Here is an 18,907-nt window from a genome sequence, read left to right on the forward strand (position 1 = left end):
GTGAGTTTAAGAGGAGCCTTTATAACTGCATGAATGATAAGGGCTGACTTTAAGATTTTTTTAAATAGTTTAGTTTAGAGGATGGGACAGCCGAAATGGATCAATAGGTCCCTTCTTGTCCCTAAACATTATATTATGTTATAAAGCTCTTAATATTTAAGGATATTTAAATTTTCTCTGTAATATATTTAGACAATTGACCAATACTTTGATTAATTTACTAATTCAATGTAACAAGATACTTTACAAATACTCCTCTAAACCATTGAAAAGGAATAATTTTGTAACTTATTGTCAAACTTTCAAAAATGCAAAACGTCAGTCTTTCAAACATATTTTCATGTAATTTGATATTGTTTGCGTTTTTACAGATATTGGCTCCTACATCTTTAGAAATCAAAACTTTTCTTTATTAGAAGATTATAGACATTTTATTAAAAATTTTATTGTTGATTTTCCCAATGTCATCTCAAGTTTCCTCATCTTTTAAAAGGACAAGTGATAAAACAAATATATTTACCATTCTTATATAACCTGACACATTCAAGAATATTAATTAATGTTTTAAGGTACTTGAAAATTGGGAAAAAACTGGGTCTCTGCCAGTCTACTCATTGCTTTTCCTTCAGGCATGAGTTCAAAAAGATGAAGATAAGCATATGATCTTAAATACTACTTCCTCAGCTTTGGCAAATAGAATATACTACACTTTTCCTTAAACTGTACCTTAAACACCTTAAGTTATTTTCAAACTTTTCTCGCTTCTCACACCATCAACATTTCAATATATAACTCGAAACTGTTTGAAAGAGTTCCTAAAATATATTCTTTCGACTTGATTAAGAAAATCCATCATTGGAAATACCTTTCTTTCTGTATTGTTGGTGTTTCATTATTCATTATAAAAGCTTCTGTTAGACAACACAACTACGTATGCGAAAACACATTAACTTAATTAGTATATCTATCCCAAATCATAGATATGCAAATATATACACAAAGCAAATAATCATACAATAATATTTCATGAAATATTTATTTATAGAAAAACTTCCAAAAGATCCAAAAACATTTTTCACGGAGACCAGAAATAACTCAGTATAACAATGCTCCAGACAATAACGTAAAATGTGCAATGCGTACTGGTAGCGTTGCCATGGGAACCTATTTCAGATGTTCTGACGTCAAACACCCTTATAAGCTGGAATTGATAACACAACGACCGATTACGTTCGAATGAATCCAGTGACGCAGCATTGTGTAGGTTGAATTAAATCAAACTGCTGCATTATCTAAAAATGTGTATGAACCGTCATTTCCATTTGTTTTCAAGTATTTTTGTATTTTACTTTAACTAATAAGTGAGTATAAGTAGCATACTCTCATAAACGTTTTATTACTTACAGAGAACCACCCGCCATTGTTAGATTTTCTTTAGTTCATCTATTAAGGGGAACTTTCAAATACACGACTACATATATTTGAGTATTTTTATATTCTTTAACTTTTTTATACGAAAACAATGCCAGTGTAATGCAATAAACAATTCATTTTTCTTTTCGATTTTATTTGGGCTACTGACCACGTGACCTAAGATGTACCACCAGCATCTTGCCTGTTTCTTCTTTAAGCACATGTAATTTACATAGTACCATCCCTTGCTGACTTTCATATAATTGAAAGTCAGCAAGGGATGGTACAATGTATGTAATTTAAAATCCCATAGCTCTTTATTTATCAAGTTTTCTACGAAAATCAAGGGAGAGAAGCTTACTGAAAGAGGAGATAATTTCAGTAGGTGCAACGATTAATGAAATATAGGGGGGTATTTTTCATTATATACATATAACTATTATAAAGCTATAATGATATCCACTTGCTGATCAGCTATCCAAACAATTAGCGTTCTCGTGAAGTACCGAGAACAAAGTTTTACCCTTTATAATAGGCTTCACGAGAACATGCTAAGATTGCAGTGAAAGCACCAACTTTCCGTTTGTAATACTTAATGCAGTAAAACTTTGAAAACTCGTTACTTTAAGGCATGTGATCACATATTACACACTTACAGAGTTAAATTAAAACAACTGCATTTCTGTCTAACTCATTTGTACGAATAACCTGTTGGTTACTTCACTTTATTTCTATGTAATGAAATTATGATTCCTTATCAAAAATGTCTGTTAATTCCAAACTCGATTCATAGATTTTACTCAATTAATTTTGCCAGAATTTCTAAACTACAACATGTATATGTCATGAAAATAAATCACATATTTAACCTTTCCTTTTAAATTTAATTATTCATAATTTCAACGTTCTTGTAGTCGAAATAATTCCCCTAACAGTTTAGAATACCTGTTTAGTTTGAAATGGGATTTTACAATAATTTCAAAATAAAGCTACAATTAGCAAATAAAAGTATATCACTCGGAGTTAGTGTAAGAAATTATAATCGTTATCACACACGTGCTCTGCTAAGTACCGATATGTATCATTAGCTTAAAGTAAGAAGATATTTGGTAGTTATCAACATCAGTTGTGACAGATAATAATACATCTGATTAGTAACAAGTTGTCTAGTAGTTATCAACATCAGTTGTGACAGTTAATAATAATACATCTGATTAGTAACAAGTTGTCTAGTAGTTATCAACATCAGTTGTGACAGATAATTATACATCTGATTAGTAACAAGTTGTCTAGTAATTACCAACATCAGTTGTGTCAGATAATAATATGTCTAATTAATTCACAATAATAAATTTTCTGTTAGTTATCGGCATTAGTTGTACCAACTAACAACATATCTGATTAGTTTACATTGAGAAAGGATCTGGTAGTAGCATATAACAGTATATTTGATTACTTTACAATGTAAAGGATAACAGTATGTTTGATTAGATCACACCAAGCAAGAATCTGTAGTATCAATTGTACCAGAAAACCATTATGAACATTAAAAATAAAAGTTTGTATTTAAACCACAGCGTTAAAACACCTGAGGAAAATTATCTGCTGTATGTTAACCTTTAGAGAAGAGGTAACTGCTGCGGGAAAGTAAGTAACATATACAACGGAAAGCTATATATGGAATAAAGTTATCTGTTGAGGAAAGTGTCATTCGAAATTAGTTATCTAAAGTGACAGTAATTGTATTTCTAGATATTACTGACTAGAAATCATTAAGTCTTATGTTTTTTATACTAGGGAGTATGCTTTATAATATAAACCTATCATTACTTCAAATTAGAACCCGACCTTGTTTTTGTGAATTTTCTTTAAACAAACGAAAATTGAAGCTCTGGTAATAACTACGCTATTACTTATACCACTTTGTACCACAGTTTTCAATTCACCCAACTTCCGGCTAGTTAGTTTCCTACTGGGATTTGATTTTCAGTCATGGAACCAACAGTAATGGCGTCGTTACTCCTTGCAAATCGGTGCGAGGTATCTCGTGTGTAACAACGAGAACACAACATGCAGGGGCCCTAATCAACCAACAGAACACAAGAATAAAGTCTTGATATTAAAAATAAGGCAAATTATTGGCTTACCGCCAGGAACAAAATTCACTCAGAAACTTTACAGCTTGGTATGGTGTGATCGTAGTGTTGCTGAACAAGAAGCTTCCAGTAAGTGAGTCAATTTATTTTACGGAGATTCGTTCACAACGCAGAGCTTGTGGACCACTTGCTAATCAATAGACTCTACCACTAGGACGCGGGGTTAGGTGGCGCTGTATGCAGGAGTGATGTGCGCTTATTACTGACTAACTTATTGTAGGAAACTATATACTCGCGTTGTAGTTGAAACATTATCAGACTACTTGGGCTACTTCGTTATAACAGCGAAAACATAATAGTTCGTGCGTACTACGAAAATTCCTAAAACATAAATAGATAAGGGTAATTCTACAAAATTGTAATAAAGTAAAATACACAAGGATAATGTGAACAATTAGATGTATTCACAAGCTTGAATTAAAATAAGATTACCTTTAAATAAATTAAAAAAAAAACATACTAAATAAAACACTACGCGATTTAGACTAGAAATAAACTTCAGTAACAGAAATGGAATATGTACATAATTATTTACCAACTGGTGAAACATAATTAATCCTGTAATTTGCTCTATTAGGCTTCCCGTCAATACTCTTTATAACTAAGAAACCTCCATACCTTCAGAGAATGAAAACAAAATGTAATTATCACGGCTGTAATTTGGACCAACCACTGGCAATTAGGTAACGTTAAATACACCAAATCATTTGTATTGCTTAGAAAAAAGATTGCAAACATTTTGCATGCGTATGAATGGGCTACTACTATTGTTTGCTTGGGTTAAGTCCACATTAATTTCGGGAAAGGCAACAATTAGGAGGAAATTACGACTGTTGTAAGTGTTACTACAGTGCTATTAAACACAACAAAGCCACAAAATAAATGCAAGTAACGTAAGCAATAAATAAAGATTAAACAATAACCGAAACGTGTTAAGGATTGGCCAAGCAGTACAGTTTCAACATCAAACATAAGAAAAAATAATTAATTTTCAAAAAAAGATTACCTTTAATAGGTTTTAGAATTATACGATATTGCACTCGTGCAAAGGTAGCACACTTTATTTAATTATTTCTCGTTAATACTTAACTATTACACTTTCTTCCCTTAATCTTCATTATTTTGGCTCAGTTATGTTTCTACTAGTCAACAGTAAAATTATAAAAATTGAGTTTAAAACTTTTATTTGGACAACAACAACAACAATGTTCTTGTCCGAAAGAATCTTGTCAGGCAATAAAATGGTATTCTTATGATTTTATTGATAATTTCTCTCATTGTTATCACGAAGCAATTTCATAAAAGTGAATATCAAAGTTACACAACATTATAAGTTTACATTAAGATTTTGTACCTAATGAGAACATTCAATTATGTTTTATTCACAGAAGCATGGTTAGGGAGCCAAACATGCTCGCCCTTTCAGCCGTGGGGGCGTTATAATGTGACGATCAATCACCCTATTCGTTGGTAAAAGAGTAGTCCAAGAGATGGCGGTGGGTGGTGATGACTAGCTGCCTTCCCTCTAGTTTTACAATGCTAAATTAGGGGCGGCTAGCGCAGATAGCCTAGTGTAGCTTTGCGCGAAATTCAAAACAATTATTCACAGAAATAAAAAAATCTAATTTTGTGTAACTTGGGAATATTATATCGCAAATCTTAAGTCAATTGTTTTGATAAATATCAACTAAAGTACTTCATAAACGTTTTCAAAACATGTGTGCAAAAACTTATTATTCGAAGTGTACTATTTAATTAATATGAGCCAAATCACACGCTTTTTGAAATAATGTGAGTTTAGAATAAATTCTGCATTAAGGATTTCCATGCGTACATGTTTGAAACAGTGTTTTTAACGTATGTCTTCCCTCAACCTTACGTAACAGCGTCTACAAGTTTTCTAATCTAATATAATTATGTTATAAAGATATATTTGTTCTGTTAAAATTTTAGGTTCTATTACCAAATATATGCCGCTCCTGAGTAATTCCTTTTCTTACTTTGTTTTCTTCTTTGTGCTGTTCATCATCTTCTTGAGTTTGTTTTAGTAATAATTTTCGTTATGATACCTGACAATTTATAATACCTACAAAGATATATTAGGCATATTTAAATAAAATCAGACCCACTATTTTCTTAGTTTTAATTAGATACAATCTAATTTATTATTTTTATGTCTGACTGTACGTTTATAACCTGCATACCTCTTTATTGTTCTTGTTTGTTGTACGTATTTCTTAAAATGTCTTTTTTTAATTTCTTAAGTTTGGTTTCCATTGCATTGTAATGTTTCTAAGTGTATAATATATATATATTGTATTATATACGTATAAAAAGTACGGTGTAATTACGGAAGAAAAATTAATATAATAACTTATAAGAGAATGTTATTGAGGATGAAATCACCACACTTACATCTTATTTTTTACAAGTATTTCACAAAACATCTGGGCAGAGGTCAAAAATTTATAAATATAATTTTATAAAAGATATATAATCATATATTTTATTTGTCTGGAGATCAATCATCATAAAATAATCCAAACATATACTATGACTTACTTAATCGTAGAGAATCTTATAGGAATTAACAAACTAGACTAGCCTTATGTTTCAATACTGTCAGATACACAGTTAGGGTTAATCAGTTAATAATGTTTTGGTTTTTATTGCTGTTTTATTTAACGATGATGTTTCAGTATTACCAAGTGTTCTATAAGTATTAATACTGCTAATTAAACTAAACTTAAATTCAACATATAAAAGTAAATATCACTTGAACTGGCAAATTAGAAGACGCTGTGTGAGTTAATCACCTTGTAAATACTTAACGTTATGCGCCATTTATCTAAGTTTTATTATTTAGCTGTTATTCGAACACAACATACAAAGTGAAATCTATCGTTTTGTAGGAATAGGAATACGTTGTAAGTTAAATAAGCTTTAAAATACAGCATTGAAAAACTAAAATTTAATACTTGGAAAATGTCTGACAGATTGGAAAACAAAATGAAAACCTTTGGTTTTTATCGAGTGATGCAAATGTTTAGAAACTAAAAACGAAATCTCTCGTTTACCAGCTACTATACGGGAGGTTGAGTAACCAAGAAAAAAGTTTTTAAAACTCGTTAAGTCTACCATTCCTTTACTTCTTTTATGGTTAAATATATAAAGTTTTACATTATATTGTCTGAAGTTCTAAACTGTTTCGTTTAAACAAGAATTTGCATCAATTAGTGTAATAAGGTCCTGTTTGTTTCTTCAAAGCCACATGGAGTTATCTGCTGTGTCCATCGCGGGGAATCGACCCCCACATTTATAGCGTTGTAAGTCCCTAAGCTTACCCCTGATCTACCGAATGACTTCAATGGGTGTTCACTGAATACGCTTTTATTGGAAAAACTTGAATTATATACAGTTTGTAATTTCTAAAGGGAATGTTATTTTGTTTTTCTCCATTCTCCACATCTAGTAAACCCTTGAATTTCTTAATAACGACTCTGATTCGGTATTATGATACGTGTACATGTGTTTAAACATTGCCCATCCATGTTATAAATTCAAAACCAGTAGCAAATTTTGATGTGTGGTACAGTATGTTCTAACACTGGCGCACTAACTTTCGCCTTGCATAATCTGCTATGTGCCAGATAATGCGTGACTGATGTATTCCTAGATTAAAGAAACCAGTTTAAAATCAAATTTGTCTCATGATGGAACGATCACTGCAAATGTTTACATATGTTATCACCTTTTGTGTATTTTATTATTAAATATGATATAATGAATATTTATACAGCATTTCTGGTTCGATATATTATGTACGTGTGTGTTATATCAGAAATCATGTTTAGTGAACAGAGCGTAATAGAAACATCATTAAAACTCAGACTCTGTAGTTTCAATAAAACAAAGCCTGAAAAATATTTCTTTACCTAAATGTACAATATCTATTTATTGAATTATATACAAATTTTATGTTTATAATTAACGGTTGCCTGTTGCGAAATCTGTTGCCAGTTGTGCTGCACGCAATCCTTTTGTGTAAAATTCGTTTGGGTGTTGGATATCATACAAACTCCTTCTGTGTGGGATTATTTTATGTGTCGCATTCTCGATACGTTCTTTCTATACAATGTTTGTGTGCGTGAATGTTTCACTTTTATATAACCTCATCTTACATAACGTTCATTTGCAGTAATACTAATACTTTAGCCCCCCAGTGGCACAGCGGTATGTCTGCGGACTTACAACGATAGAAATCGGGTTTCGATACCCGTGGTGGGCAGACCACAGATAGCCCTTGTGTAGCTTTGTGCATAATTAAAAAACAAACAAACTAACTAATTAATACTTTATTAATAAGAATTTAGTTTCATTTCATTTCCAGGAGACGATTTTTTATTACACGAATACTTAAAGTTGTAATGCAATAGCTTAAATATTTCATAAGTTAACTACAATTTCTGTCAAGTATAAAACTGGACCAGAAACTAACTGTAACATTTGTTAGAGCTCGCCCGTGCAGTTTCTACTGAATTTAAACTTCTGTCGTTATTTCATCAACACTCTTACTATGCCTTGAAGCTTATACTGATAGTAGTGCCAGATGTCTGTGAACCAGAGTAAAGGAACATGCTACTCCAACAGCGAAACAAAACTGTTATGAGAAAGCACCAACTGCTGTCGTGCCAAACCCCGCATCTTAACGTGATTACTACTGTTCAGAAAAAACGAAATATTCCTATAAGGCGAAACCACTGACACAAAATAATACTTATTCTCAATTCAAATAATTATAAAGTTGAGAGACTATTACTAACATAAGTATCGAATATTAATAAGCATGTTTGGTTAAAAATAAGAATAACGTGACTGTTGTTTCCATTTCAATATTATTATTTTTTAATTTTCATATTTGGATAAATGAGAATGTGTTTTAATTATTTCAATTCATAAAAGTTTCACCTAACAATCAATACTTTAAATATGGTCAATGTATCCTCTTTTTTCACATTTTTTATCAGCTTTGGTCAGATAGTCACAGAATACTGGACGATGAGAGAATGAAAGTGGTAACATTGTTTCTCCAAGCTTATTGATGCTACCCATATTTATGTTTTGTGTATTTATAACAAACGACAAGTAAAGACTATATTTTACAAAACACCAGCACTATCATATATAAACCAAGAGACCTGGACACTTTTTTTGCCACATTTTCCGCATTACCAAGATTACCCTGGAGAGCCATTCTTTAATGTTGTCTAAGTGTTCCTAATAAGATACCATCTTTTTTTTAACAATTATGCAAAAGGTGTTTTTTTAATAGTACAAGAATTGGTGATTGTTTAGAAAACTTCATTCAATCGTTTATATCTAAGTGTAACCGTATCACTGCTTCAAAATAAGTTTTAAAAGGGTTTATCTAACAATAAGATTGCTAGACAATGAGGAAGGTTTTATTTTTCTCCGCGTGTACTAAACTATTGATTCTATCCGAACCACGGTTGTTCTTTGTTTCGGATATAGATTGAAGAACACAAGTTGTAAGCGTTGTCTGCTTTCAACAAATCCTGAAATCTGCCTCCACTATCCTTTTGAGCATAGATAGATTATTGATTTATACGAAGTCAGACTTCTGTGAGCACGGTAGTCATGGTAACAGTTATTCTCGCTACATCGTGCGCTAGATTTTTATTAAGGAGCTGGTTCAATTCAAGATGGGTGGCCTTGCTGATCGGGCGATTTTCGATGTGTTTCATTAATTCTAGTTGAAACTAGTGTTTTGGATTTTTCCTATGTTATTTATTAATATGGAACTTCAAACTACTGACAACATACTGGAAGGTTTAGTACAGCATTAGAAAGTACATTAAAAGCAACTATTTACCATTTCAAAGCAAACTATTTTTACAATATTATTTAGTGGAGTAGATGCATTCGTTTCAATTCTGTTTCATTTTTTTATTTTTAACTGATTTTATTTGTCTCTTCTAAAGCTTTAAAATTTTATGCAGTAGAACTAGTAAACAAAGTTAATTGCTTACATGTCGATTGCTTACGTATTTATTATTATTAACTAAAATATAAATTGAAAACACGAATTAAATATTCTTATTTAAATGTCAGTGCCAATATAATGATAAAGGGAAAAAAGGAATCTTGCAAAATAATATACTGACCTGTAACAGGCATTCAAGGATATCATTATTAGGGGCCATTCAAGGATATAATTATTAGGTAAAGAATCCTGCAAAATAATATACTGACCTGTAACAGACATTCAAGGATATCATTATTAGGTAACATACTGCAAAATAATATACTGACCTGTAACAGCCATTCAAGGATATCATTATTAGGTAAAGAATCCTGTAAAATAATATACTGACCTGTAACAGGCATTCAAGGATACCATTATTAGGTAAAGAATCCTGCAAAATAATATACTGACCTGTAACAGGCATTCAAGGATATCATTATTAGGTTTTAAACTTCATATTTGAAAGAGGGTTTAAAAAATTCTGAAGTGAATCTTTGTCGAATAATGGGTTCAAAAAGACGTAGTTCTTTTCTTTTACTTTACCTGGTTTCTATATTTAGTTTCAGTGCAAACACGCGGAAATTGGATTAAACGGAATCTTAATTGGAAAAATCAAGAGGCGCCAGTAGCACTAAAGTTCTCATACGTCGTCATGTGCTGAAACTACTTAACAAATCTAGATGTATATATACTAATACCAGGGGAGATAAGTTGAAAAGCTAAATTGATTTTTCAAGCTGAAGTAGAAGGAAATGCTGTTCCTGAGAGACAGTTCGGTGCTTCCACGTTACTAATTTCCAATAATTCTAAGCAGAACATTTTTCCTTTGACAAATGTCAAATGTTCCGACTTGAAATAAGCTAAGCTAAGTTGCTTAAAACTTTGCATGTTTTTTAAATGTATTATTTGTTTATAATTGACAGAAATGGCTTAAACAACCTCTCTGAGTAAGCAAAATAGAAATATAACTAGTATGCTTAAAAGATGCTTCGTTACTCGGTACCTAAGTCAAACTAGAAAATAAATATTAAAAAATATATATTACGAGTTGAGTAAACAATTCCCAATAGGTTCGTGATAAAAATTATCTTGTTAAGTGGAACTATCTCACAAACACGCATTGATACGAAATCAAAAAGATTTAACTTAACAAGTTAGTAGATAAAAAAAAACATATTAGTACTAATAATGGAATTAACGACTCCCTATCTCTGATTAATCAAAGCAAATGGTAGTTAAACAACGTGTCGTTATCATAGAGAAATAACTTTTAACAAATAGTTTTGAATTATCTCAGGAAAATATGGATATGTAGAACATGACGTCATCATATGGATATAAACTTTTCTTATCGAACAGTTTACAGGTAAAACTCTTTCTAAGACACATATGAAACTCGTTGTGAAAAATAAATCATAAACAGTTGATCACAACAGTTGAATTACAGAAATATCAATTCTGGCTGATATAAAATAACCAAATCACATTTTCAAATCTACGAGGCTTCATCTTTAATGACAAGAAATAATGCATTTGGTATGATCATTCTAATCTTATCTCTACAATGCAATACATCCAATGGCTCAGTGATAACTTTGAGAGATTATAACTCTGAAATTCTTATTCGATCCCGGAGATGAGAAAGGCGCAGATAGCCCAATGTGTGGTTTTGAGCCTATAATTTGAAGAAATCTCTGTCTGATATTTTCAGACTTCTTTAACACCCAGATTGATAAGCCGGATCGTTTTAAATCTTTTTTTCAGAAACTTTAACCAAAACCATTACAAAAAAAAACAGTATAATTTTTTTATATATATTTATCTATTGTATAATTTGTTTTTTTTAGGATATTTGCGCATATAAATACAGAGGCTAGCTGCGTTAGACCGTCACTCATATAACACATCCAAAGCGTAGAGCATCTGTACGCGAACGATGTACCCTCATATTCATAGTACGTCAAGCTAATCACTAGGCCACTCCTGGTCCTGTTTCATTTCTCTAGCTCTCTTCCTAATCTATCCTGGTGAATATAGGACGATATATATGACTATTCCCATTTGTACATAGTATAAATAACTAGATATTCAGAAGTTTAATAGTAAGCAGAACGATTAAGGTATCTTTCCAATAAAATGTTAAATATATTTTCAGATTGGCGTACTGCAAAAGTCCCCCGGTAGGATAGCGGTAAGTTTACGGACTTACAACGGAAAAATCTGGAATTCGATTCTCCGCGATGGACACAACAGATAGCCCGATGTGGCTTTGTTCAGTAATTTTGTTTATAATTTGTTTGTAATTAAGCACAAAGCTACACAATGGACTATCTGTTCTCTGCCCACCACGGATATCAAAGCCCAGATTCTAGCGTTGTAAGTCCGTAGACATACCGCTGTGCCACTGGGGGCGCTTTGTTCAGAAAAAACAAGCAAACAAACAATGCACTACATAAAATATTGTAGTGAATTTACGTATAATAATATCAGAGTTCTAATTCTTGATTCCTGGTATTGCTGCATGAGAACGAAAAGAATGAACATTTTTATTTGATTAACGCACTACGAGACAAAATCGATCACCTGTAAGCGTGTCTAACAAATTAGAAATTCTTTAACTAAAGGACCAATCGTGACGGATTGTTAATTTAAGGATATATGGTTCTCATTCCGTTGGCACAAAAACGCACTCTGCACTTTGGGGCCATAGGTGCGTTATAAGAGTGATGGTTAAGTCCCATTCTTCAATTACAGAAACCCAAATGTTGGCGGTATGTACAATTGACTAGTTACCTTTGTTACTATTACTTCATGGAGATGATTTTTCGCTCATCTATAGTAACAATTAATGCTTCGATACCCGTGGTGGGCAGAGCACAGATAGCCCATTGTGTAGCTTTGTGCTTAATTACAAACAAAAATCATCTGACAAACTATGTTTAAAGCTGTGTCGTAGTCCGTAGTCCGTATTATTAAGTAAGGCTGGTATGCATTTACTTTGAGATAATTGTTAGCCTAGTCTGCTCAGCACTGGCCTATAGTCATGGCTAACCGAGTTTCAACTCCTGTAGGTGTGGCTAAAAAATCAAAAATGCTTCAAATAAAATGTGTAAACATGAATACTTTACATCAGTTTTGTATTTATCGCATTGCATTTGGACTATGGTTGAATTCAGTAATAACAAAATAGATCAATTACATAAATAAAATTATTTGTTACCCTAATCGGTTTTAATAATGGTCTATGTCACGAAGTAACTATTTACAATATATGTTTGTTTATATATATATATATATAGTACTGTAACCGTTCTGACTAGAGGTTCAACAAAAAATGTATTTCAAAGTTAACTTTAAACTCGTTTACATTAAAACAAAGAAAACAAAAGCAATCATAGAGATTGCATACCCTCGCCTTTTCGAAATTGTATGCGTTTGTATTGGATAACGTAAAATTTCGCCTTCGAAAACTCAGAAAATCCTTCTCAGATCCAGAATTATCAACGATCCGTATATTTTTTGTAGTGTGATGATGTGCCTTAATTTGGTACTAATCCTATCACATTTTACAGAGTTTTTAATAAAAAAAACGCAAAAATGCCCTATATGCCCATTATATAAAATGCTTCAAAGTGATCTAGAATACTGATCCGGATTTGGATCCGAACTAAATTTGGGGAGGGCTGTCCCGTACGGACTTACCATCTTGCGTACAATTTTCGTTTACATTAGTCTATTAGTGTTCGAGATACGCGTGCGGAAACATACATACATGGATCCTATTGTAATACCCTTACAGGGCGAGAATAATAACTGGATATCAAAGCTTGGCAATGAAACAGTGTCCTTTATTGAACAAAATACAATGAAATTAAGTAGGCAGACGAGAGTAGATTATGCCTTCTCTTTCTGTGATGATCTATAGAAATTTCACAGCAACTGGCTGAGAGAATCAAACCTTATCCAGTTTGAATATACAGAACTGGTTACAGCTAACTTTCCAGAAGTGCACTGCCACTCACGACACTTGGTCGCTCCTATTAATAAAAACAGGGAAGACAATTTTACACATCTCTACATATTCACATTATTGATGTGACCAGGAAACCAGATAAGTCAAATCTCAAGAACTTTCTTAACAGTTGCAACCACGAGAAGGCCTAGAAATACCAATGGGGAACGACCCTTGGCAATGTATGACATCTAAAGTAATGTCAACACAGTTCAAAGCTAGTAATTAGTACGCTATACGAAAACACATGATCCAAGTTGTGTAACTGCGAAGAAATTTTAAATGATGTGAACAGGTAAATGTTTACCTTTATAAGCTAATAGAGTTTGTTTGTTTGTAATTAAGCACAAAGCTACACAATGGGCTATCTGTGCTCTGCCCACCACGGGTATCGAAACCCGGATTCTAGCGTTGTAAGTCCGCGTCCGCTGTGCCACTGGGGGGCAGCTAAAAGAGAAAGAAATTCAAAGTATTTTTCCAAATATACTTATTCTATTCTCTTCGTTTTCAGGCATTCTCAGACGTATCTAATTTTCACTTAAAATGCAATGAAATAAAAAAGTTACATAAAAACCCGAGAACCAGCCGTATATCTGTGGTATCGTATCTTTATGCAGATGAGTGGAATAGGCAAGCAATACTTTTTAACAACTAAAAGACATCTGAAATACTATTACATTATAGTATATAAACATGAAGTATATAAACGAACTCTTGAACAACGAAATGTTTTCAAAGCGGACCAGAAAAACCACTTTCAGTTTTACATTTTGAAAAGAAAGGCTTTCAAAATGTATACAAAGTATACCAGAAAAACGCTATTTATTTTACATTTTATGAATTTCATGCTTTTATATTATATACATTATACAGCAAAAGAATACCCACTTTACATTGTGTTTCATTCTCGAGCATATAACAAAGCATCGTTGGAAGTTATACAAATAGGTAAGTGGAAGTACATTTTCATCAGATTACTTGTGTTTCCACGCACGAAAGAAAAATATTTGGAACGTCATACAAGATATGGTTGAATCACCTTTAGATTTGCCCTTTACATCTCTGTACCGTACGTACTTCTGAAATCGTGTGCAGAATATTAATAGAACATTTTTTTTAGTCCTGCAGTGGATACTTTTAATGTTATAGTAAAACATTTTTAGCTTTACCGAAAATAGAAGCATGTCCATAACATAAAATATGGCCCGGCATGGCCAAGTAGTTAGGGAGCTCGACTCGCAATATGAGGGTCGTGGGTTCGAATCCACGTCACACCAAACACGCTCGCCCTTTCAGCCGTGGGGGCGTTATAATGTGACGGTCAATCCCACTATTCGTTGGTAAAAGAGTATCACAAGAGTTGGCGGTGGGTGGTGATGACTAGCTGCCTTCCCTCTAGTCTTATACTGCCAAATTAGAAACGGCTAGCGCAGATAGCCCTCGTGTAGCTTTGCGCGAAATTCAAAAACAAAACAATCAAACATAAAATATTTATCATGGTATACGTTTTTAGCAATACGTTTACATGAAAAATACGTTTTGAAACTTTACACAAACTTTCATGAAACATTTTTAGTTTTACAGTACATGTTTGTAAAATATATACGTTAATATTTCATTGAAAATTCCCTATATGTTTTTGGCTGCGTTTGATATCCTTTTAAGGAAGTCATACTTTCGAATCTTATTCAAAAGGTAAGTAAAATGTTCTTAATTTTATCATGACTCTCTGAAAACTTCTTAAACAGTGGTACGTAAACATTTTTCAGTTCCAATATAGCACAAGTTTAACCTCACATGGGATAGGAACAAAGTTTTAAATTTTACATTAACATAATTTTAAGGCAAATACTTGAAAAACTTTATACCAAGGTAATGAAAACATTTTTTTTAGTTTTGTAATTATGTAAAGGAAACTACTTTCAAAGTATGGTTATTACCAGGCCCGGCATGGCCAGGTGGTTAGGGTGCTCGACTCGCAATCTGCGGGTCGCGGATTCGAATCCCAGTCCCACCAAACATGCTCGCTCTTTCAGCCGTGGGGGCGTTATAATGTGACGGTCAATCCCCCTATTGGCAAAAGAGTAGCACAAGAGTTGGCAGTGGGTGGTGATGACTAGTTGCCTTCCCTCTAGTATTACGCTGCTAATAGCCCTTTGCGCGAAATTCAAAAACAAACAATGGTTATTACCTACATCTAACACCTTATACAATATGGCTGTTGACATTAGCTCCTTAGTCCATTTCGCTTTTTTCTACCTAATCCTAATCCTGTTATAAACTGTTCAGTCAACATATCAATGATGGACTGTGCTAACTAACGTATCAACAGTGAATATACTTCGACTTACTTAATGAAATAATCAGTAATGAACGGCAAATACTGATGATCTTTATCTGTCTCCAGGAGAGGATCGGTTATATCCAGAGATATTCTCTGCAAAGCATAACCTATAACTTTCTCTAGAAGTTTCCTTTGCATGTCCTGTTTTACAACGGACAGCACACACGGCAACGTGTTTGCACCATCGTCCAATGCCTTGACATGAACGTGTCCAGAAAAGAAAAACAATTACGCATGCTAGCACAGTTGCGAGAAACATCCTGGTGGTCTAAATCCCTGCATTATTTAGAGATTGAAGTATTTCCTACCTAAACGTTCTTGGGACCATCATCAGCATCACTGTCGCTTTGAGGCTTGTAACAATGGTATACAATGGTACTTTGCTACACTCCTAACTTCTTGTACAACTACTATAAATTGTGTACATCCATGCTGCGTTCATCTATCTGTGATGGCTATGCTACATAACAAGTAGTACTAAATTTAGATCCTAAAGTTCCTTAAGTGTGATTTATGGAGTCCGTCCACAATTGAAATCATCATTCACTATATGGTCAGCAATAATTGCTGCATCACTGACTTTCACAGCCACCCAGTTTCAAGGGTCTGATCATTCAATGAGCGGACATGTTCTTATCATCAACAAAATTTTGTTATAATGTGCTGCTACCCCATAGAATGGTGTACAACAAAGATGTACTCCTGCACTGTTATGTTTCATTTTGTGATCACCTTGCTCAGATTGATGATTGGTCCACTTGAATAGCAAACTTACTCTCATACCAGTAGTGGTGACAATGTTTGTAATATTTAACACTACGACTACAAGCAGTTTCTTCTTTTTCATTGAATTATCCACATTCAGAAGCCATTAAAATATAATCACCATACATTTTCAAACATTTTACTCCACCTTGCAGCCATGACAATACTGCTCTGATTCCATTATCATTAGCATCAGTGACCATTACATTGGACAAACTAATGCAGCAGTATCAGCTAAAGCACACTTCAATGAATGACATTTTTCGTCATTGTCTTCATCTAAATAAAGTACCTTTCATCTTTAGCCAGTTAGGACAACTGATAAAAACGAGTAGTAACCAGAAGAGGATTTAACCTCAACCATATTACATTCTCAGATTACAAATACACCCCTCATCTATATATACTTCATCTGAGAAATGGCATGTCCAAGTTTTTCGAATTTAAAACTCTGATTCAACGAGAGCATAAGGAAGTATAGAGAAAATAGACAAATACATCAAAATTCCGAAACTCTGGGAAAACGGGCCCTTTTTTTTTTTGGAACCATAATATCACTCTTACTGCCTCACTCTATGACGTTCTCAGGTACATTGGTTTTCTACAAGTAATTACTACTGGCTACTCTAACAATAAAGTAGTAGAAAGTGTATTGCAGATTGTAATTCTGAATTTTAACCCTATTGAATTAACACAAAGAAAAAGACTGAACAACGAATCTTAACAATAAAAAAATGCTTTAATGAAACAAGTAACCGTATGCAGTGGACGAAAGACAAGTGTACTCTCTGCATCTGGTAATTTACAGAGATTTTAAAGACAACTGACTGAAAGAATGATCTCTATCAGTTTGTTATATTCAAAATTGGTTGCGTAAGTTCTCCCTTAGCACACTGCCACGATATCACTTGTTTAATCCCATTAACTATTTTACATCTGTGACTGACGTGACCAGAAAACCTGGCAGGTCAAATTTAAAAAAAAAAAACATTCTCAGCAACCAAAATCGCAAGAAGACTCAGAAATACCAAGGGGGGAATGACCCTTGAAAACACGTGACTGGCTCTCAAATAAGGACACCACTGTTTACAGCTGGTTACTTGTATGTCATATGACAACTTGTGCAAAACCCCGAATAAGTTTGAACATTTTTGAACGTTTCATGAACAAATAGATGTTCATTTTTCTAAGCTAAAATAGAAAGGCATCCATGGTGTTTCTGAATGCCGAATGCCACAGTACAATACTGATTATCGCCTTATTATAAGTAGTGTGTTTTATCTTCAACCCTAAAGTTTCACATTCGTACTTAGTTGTATCTATTCCCCAGTCTACAAACTGTAAGACCTTCTGAACAGATTTGTATAATTTCGTATCTTCTTACGGAGCCTACCTCGTATTGAATTTATTGTTATGAATGCGTTTATAAGATATTTTCATTACAAATTACTTCATTGCCTATAGGAAAATGATCACTAAATGCAAGTGTAATGTGTCAGATATTGCTTTCGGAAACATATCATATCATATATCAAGATACTTCAAGTAAAAATTTGTCTAACCACACTAATGTGAACACTTATCCCATTTGAAAATAATTACAAAAATACATTTGCAATACTTCTAGTCTTATGTGTAATACATGCACCGAAAAACACACAATGGCTGGAGATGAACTGCTGTTGTTAATTTTAACACCCAATAAACTTATTGTAATTCCTTTAGCTTTAACTGGATAGGGAAGAGAAATCCCTAGTGTAACACAAAACTCACTTAAATACATTTAAAATTCAGGTTTGATAGTAAACTTGAAGTATGTATATAATCAGTGTTATTCTACTTTACATAATTAATGAACATTGATGTGGTAATATGATATTGCCTAAAATTTGTTTGTTTTATACACGTTCATCCTGCTTTGGTATTACGATCTTTTTACTGTTTCTTTTTTTCAGGGTCAAAATTGGGACAATTTACTTTGGTTCAAGCTGTCCTAAGTCGTATGTCCTATGTTCACGTGAGGGCACTCGACTCTCAATCTGAGGGTCGCGGGTTCGAATCCCCGTCACACCAAACATGCTCGCCCTTTCAGCCGTGGGGGCGTTATAATTTGACGGTCAATCTCACTATTCGTTGGTAAAAGAGTAACACAAGAGTTGACGGTGGGTGGT

General features: G+C 33.1%; 1 protein-coding gene across 3 annotated transcripts in view; it reads right to left on the minus strand.

Annotated features, from left to right (window-relative positions):
* The window catches only part of LOC106477454 (synaptotagmin-1-like), a 53,519-nt gene that overhangs the window by 32,881 nt on the left and 1,731 nt on the right, over positions 1-18,907 (minus strand). Inside the window, exon 1 of one of the 3 annotated variants that reach the window (XM_022381460.1) lies at positions 3,561-3,665. The exons of the other annotated variants lie outside the window; for them this stretch is intronic. The gene's annotated coding sequence lies outside the window, so the exon portion shown is untranslated. Of the gene's footprint in view, positions 1-3,560; positions 3,666-18,907 lie in introns of those variants that run through there. 3 annotated transcript variants of the gene reach the window in all.

The sequence above is a fragment of the Limulus polyphemus genome, unplaced genomic scaffold (assembly GCF_000517525.1).
Source record: "Limulus polyphemus unplaced genomic scaffold, Limulus_polyphemus-2.1.2 Scaffold165, whole genome shotgun sequence".
Taxonomy (NCBI): Eukaryota; Metazoa; Arthropoda; class Merostomata; order Xiphosura; family Limulidae; genus Limulus; species Limulus polyphemus.